Here is a 5,748-nt window from a genome sequence, read left to right as displayed (position 1 = left end):
TTAATATGTAACAGTGCTTCTCTAAAGTGTTGTCATTGACAAAGTTGAAGGGTCCATGAAACAGTTTTGCAAATGGCTATAAAATGTATGCATTATGTAGACTAAAGGTCAATAAGCATTCATGCCACACGTACAAGACCTCAAAAACGAGCCATGTAACTTACTAATAACTTTCTTTAAATTCTCACTCCTCGCGGTGACTGTCATGTGCCTCTCTATCCCACAAATCCTGGCACGCAATGTTGTGAGGTCCGTTGTTAGGGCTGCTATTGACTCACCAAAGACCACAACGACATTTGTAGACAAAGGAGACGGGGGGACAGTCAACTTGAGGCGATGGCACGTTGTAACGTGATGAGGGAGGGAGCAGCCAAGAACTATTAACGAACGGCAGACGTATTCATAATCGAAGCAAGTCCCAGCCTGTCATAATCATCGTCAGCCTTACTACACCCACGGCAGGGCAAAGGCCTCTCCCATGTCTATAATCAATGGGAAATCACGTATATATACTATAGGGGTTGGCTGGTTGTGGTACAATTTTAAAAAATAATCTGAAAGCAGTGGAATTGGAAAAGTGTCCGTGAGCAGGTTCTGCCCACTTCTTTTGCTAAATCTGCCTGCTGTTGCTGGTTTCAATCAACTGTATACCTAGACACAACTGCATCCTCAGGACGCCCGAAGGATCCACTGAAGCAGCATCGTACCGAGAATGTTCCGATCCTTAACGAGTCCTCATCTCGTTCTGTTGTTTAGCGTGTGGAAAACCTGTTTCCACTTCTCTCTCTACGCCGCCAACCATTACACGTTGGTAGAGCAGCGGCTGGTGAGAGGGGTAACTGGCTCCCTCATGAAGGATTGCAGTAGCGACGTGCTATGCGGACTGCCGTTGAGCGATTTGAGAGGTCCTCTTGACCCGGCCAGCATCGCAAGTGTGAGCGACCGCACGCTTTCCCCGCTGCAGGTGCACTGGAGAACTCATCTGCCGTTGAACTTCTAACAACATCCGCCTTCCTCATTCCTGCAGCGCAACATCCTTTTCTAGAAGTTGCGTGTGGTCTGCATCAGCATGTTTCTTCCTTTTCGCTGGCATGACAGTCAGTGTAGTAGATTAATGAATGCAGCGGCAATTTTGGGGTGTCGTCTCATTACCAGGAATTGAGGACAAGCGCTTCTAGTTCCCTTAACTGCCACTATGTGGCGCATGGTGGCTTTGAACATTAAAAATAGTGCCTTAGCATAATCCGTGAAGTAAGAAAGAAGGACCGTGAGGCCTCCCTTTGAAACGCTGTAGGCCGCTACCGTGGGGGCCTCCCTTTGAAACGCTATAGGCCACTAGGATTAGCGGCACTGGCTGGGCGCTGTACCTAATTCCTGGTAATGGTCTTTGTTATGGTTTTTTTTAGAACACTGTAGTGCAGGCTGTACGTAAGCCTAATTTTGCGTCGTTACGATGAAACGCCCTCTTGCATCTCGCCATACAACTAATCATATACTGTGCACTGCAGTGTTGCCACGGATACCTAGGTGCTTCTGCTACTGTTGTTTGCGACTGAAGCAAGGATGAAAAGGAAAGTGCACATGCCTGCCCACGGGCTCGAGCAAAGCCACAATCGCTGGCACGTGCAGACAGAGGAGAGTTGAAAGATGGGAGAGAAGAGAGAGAGAGAAAAAGTACTTTAATGAGACACTAGTCAATGAACGCCAGGAGGGACGTTTATCTCCCCCGTCACCCCTAGCCGTCGGCCGGAATCCCTTAGAACACAACAGAAGCAAGAGCTTTACTGGTGATGTCCTGCTGAATGTTAGGGTCCGGGCTGAAGAGCAAAGCCGCCCGGGATCATAGAGTGTGTGCGCTATTGTACTAGTCGGACGTGTCCATGCCACGTGGACCAAAGTTGCCGCCTCATCGCAAAATGCCACTAGCTGTAGAGTACCGGGTTGGGAAAACCCACTGTCTGTAATTTTCTCCATATAACCCCCTCTTTCCTATTGAGCTTTATGTCCGCTGGCGGGTAAATTTGTAAAAGATTGAAAAAAAGACGCGCGTCGCAACAGCCACGTCCGCCGAAGCGACGACACTGGTCCCCGCCAACCTAAGTGCTGTCGGAAATGTATGGCATGGCCCCTAGCAGCTGAGGTGCAAGAAGATGGCTCGCGGAAAAATGCAGGTAACACCGAAACTATAAAACAATGTTACGGCTTTAGTTTCGGTGAAAAGTTACTGTTCTTAACGCCCTTTTCAATGCGATAGCATTTAGGTTGTCTCGCAAAAACATTTGCGGCTTCTCTGTCGCGAAATTCCATGACTGGCTGAGAGAGGTGACATCACCTTTCGACGTCGTCACAACCAGGCCACCACGACACGCGGCAACCTGCCCACCGTGGAACTGCACATGAGCCCTATGGGAGCTCGGAAAGAGCAACCTGTGTCTCAAAAGACCCGCCGGTGGCTGTGTTTGAAACATCCACCTGCCGGGCAGCGGCGCATCGCCCAACCAGTGCACCACAACGCCAGTGGTGGTATGAGGACTACCCGCTATCTATGAATGCCAATGAGAGGGTCGAGAGCTCACCATCGTCACGTGACCACTAGTGAACCAATCATAGAAACCGCCAAATTTGAAAATCTGAGGACCTCCAAAATTTGGAAGTTGGCCCAACTCTAAATATTTTGGACCCCCAAATATCTGAAAGTAGGCCCACCAGAGAAAATGATTCATCTCATGCCATGTGACAATCCTATGTAAGGCACTGGAAGATTCCAGAAGGTTGATACCTTATGTAAGGGCAATGGAACGGGTTCCAAGCGGAGTTTTGGCGAGAAATTTGCAAGAAAATTAGGCACTCACTGTAGACACCATAGAACAACATAAATGTTATTGCATTTCTTCTTCAAGAATGTGGAGGCTTCAAAGGTTTTTGTTTTTCAAGTTTTTATGAAACTTCACGTAAAGGGTTTGGAGGAAAAATAACGGACGATATAGCGTGGTTAGGCCAAATACGAATTAGCTCCACAAAAAAACAAAACAAATGGGAGTAAATGGCTTGTCCTCTAATGCACACACAAATGGAGGTTTTATTTACTCCATATATGTAGGGTATTTTATTTACTCGCTTATACAAGGAATGTATTTAATAAGAGAACAAGGGATTAAAAATTTTACCACACGCAGAAATGGAACCGAAAAACGGCGTCATGTTTATCCTTATTCAGGCTCATTCTTACAGCAGTGCCAGCGGCGGATACGGGCAGGTATCTTCGGTGGCCGCCAGCAACCCAGCTTGGGAAACTTCAGACAAACAAAGGCTTCAAACTAAAGGTCTGTGAAATTGGCGAGTGGCAGGAACGCCGCCAGTTTATTTGAAGCGGGGTGCCTTGGGAGGGGGGGGGGGGGGGGGGGGGTCGAATAAAACTAGGTACAGCGGAGAAAATCCTGGGGTGGCGGCCGACACCCCACGCCTCTCCTTGGTGCTGTCGCTGGTGGGTGCTAGTGCTAGCGCACTAAAACTGGAGGAGACACTTATGCTCCGCCTTAAGGTTTAGGTTTATAGGGGTTTAACGTCCCAAAGCGACTCAGGCTATGAGGGACGCCGTAGTGAAGGCCTCCGGGAATTTCGACCCCCTGGGGTTCTTTATAACGTGCACTGACATCGCACAGTACACGGGCCTCTAGAATTTCGCCTCCATCGAAATTCGACCGCCGCGGCCGGGATCGAACCCGCGTTTTTCGGGCCGGCAGCCGAGCGCCATAACCACTCAGCCACCGCGGCGGCTGAGGGTATGACGCGATAGCGTCAATAGTTTAATGGCATATATGCGTAATTGGTAATTATCAACGTTCAGAGACCATTGGGAGTCCTCATACCACTCCTGGTGCAGTGGTGCTGCGATTTAGCGATGCGCCACTGCCCTGCGATGGCAGATATGCTGCCACCGGTGAGGCTTGTACAACCAAAGTTGCTCTTGGCGAGCAACCAGCGTGAGCAGACAGTGGCGAAATCGGTCAAGGGGGTCTCAATGCTATAGCAATAGAACATTTTCATAACTTTCAAGATATAAAAGCGTGTTCAGATAAGAACGGCAATCGAGGTCCATGACCTTTTATTGTTTTCAATTAGATTTTTATATGTGACGTGAAAATGTGCCGACGCAGGGGAATCTTTCATAGTTTTGCAAGAAACGCTGTAGCTTTTTTCGGAAGATAACCTTATATCACACTAGGTGGCAAACGTCGATTTTGCGATTTCGCAAAATCTCGTTTCGATCCTTGCAAAAATTACAATAAAATTTTGTGGAACCTGAATATTTTTCAGTAATTGTATGGCTGCTTTACTGTTAGAAGCAATGCAAAAATGTCTTCTGGCTCCAGTATTTTTGCAACAAAAAAAAATCGCACATTGCTTACATGCATTACCGGGGTACTGAGATAAAAAGAACAACGTTCATGAAGTCGACTTCGAACTGAGCGTTAATTTGATCTTTTTATTATCGTCGGACAAACTTTGGACTTCTAGAACGGGCAAATGATTTAATTAGGTGCTGAAATCAGCTACTCCGATGCGTGGAACCCCTTCAGTACGTAATAATCCTAGATACAGAAAAAAGTGTTGCGTAATATTGTTTTGGTTAAATTTAAATGCTTGCCACGGACCATATTTCGTTCAGTTACATGCATTACCAGGGTACTGAGATAAAAAGAACAACGTTCATGAAGTCGACTTCGAACTGAGCGCTTTGTGTTCGCATTTTAGTTAGCACAATGAAAAACAAAACAAGACCTCTAGCGATTCCAAAGCCAGAAAATAATGTTTTTTTTTTTCTTGAAGTCAGCTTTTTTATCCATAGATCAGTGCAGCAAAGCAATCTCATAAAATCAAATTTGAAAAATTTCACCACCTGTAGCTATGTTCTGAAGCGCTTTATAGTACAAGAATACGGCAGAGCAGTGCTATTTAAGTGCCAAAGTCGTTTCAGCTTTCACAATCTGAACTAAGAATGATGCCATGGGCTGAACCCCGAATAATTTCGCAGATGCAACATAACTGCCCTTCTTCTGGTCATTTTTTTTTTGTGCAGCCTACCCTTCCAGTCTCCATGTTTGTTTGCAGGAATAACTTCCTCTTTTTATAACGGTACACAGGCCAACAACGAGCTGCAACATGAGCAACAAACTGCTCCGCTTGTCTCCGTGTAAACCATTATAAATAGGACGTTGTTAGACAGGAACACTTCAGCCAGTTGTCGTTGGTTCATTTTCATCTAGGGCAAAGAATCGTCGCAGTTTGTTGCCAAACATATGTAAATGTTTTCAATTTTCAGCTATAGCTGTACTCCTTCGCGTGAAAGTAGAAACAAGACATGTTTGGAAAACGTGAAAAAATTTTTTGTTGCAATAAAGAACACAGTGAATCTTGAAACCGCGCAAAAAAGACAAGGGACGAGGAAGAAACCAACAGGACAGAGCGCGGAACCTCGTCCCTTGTCTTTTTTTTTTTGCGCGGTTTCAAGAGGCACTCTACTAATAGCCACCAACTAGCCCGTCTCCCTCCATTATAAAGAGCACAGTACACAGGGGTGTTATCTGTGCTCGCCCACTTGCACAAGCAGTCAAGCACAAACGGCCGCACAACGGAAACCAATAGGAGCGTACGTCGCCAAGCTCGTAGTGTTCGAGCGCTAGACGCATGTCTCATTTGATTACGTTAAATATCTGAAGAGCCACATAACGCAGTTATATTTTGTGA

The sequence above is a fragment of the Amblyomma americanum genome, chromosome 5 (assembly GCF_052857255.1).
Source record: "Amblyomma americanum isolate KBUSLIRL-KWMA chromosome 5, ASM5285725v1, whole genome shotgun sequence".
Classification (NCBI taxonomy): Eukaryota; Metazoa; Arthropoda; class Arachnida; order Ixodida; family Ixodidae; genus Amblyomma; species Amblyomma americanum.
Note: the sequence above shows the minus strand (reverse complement) of the source record.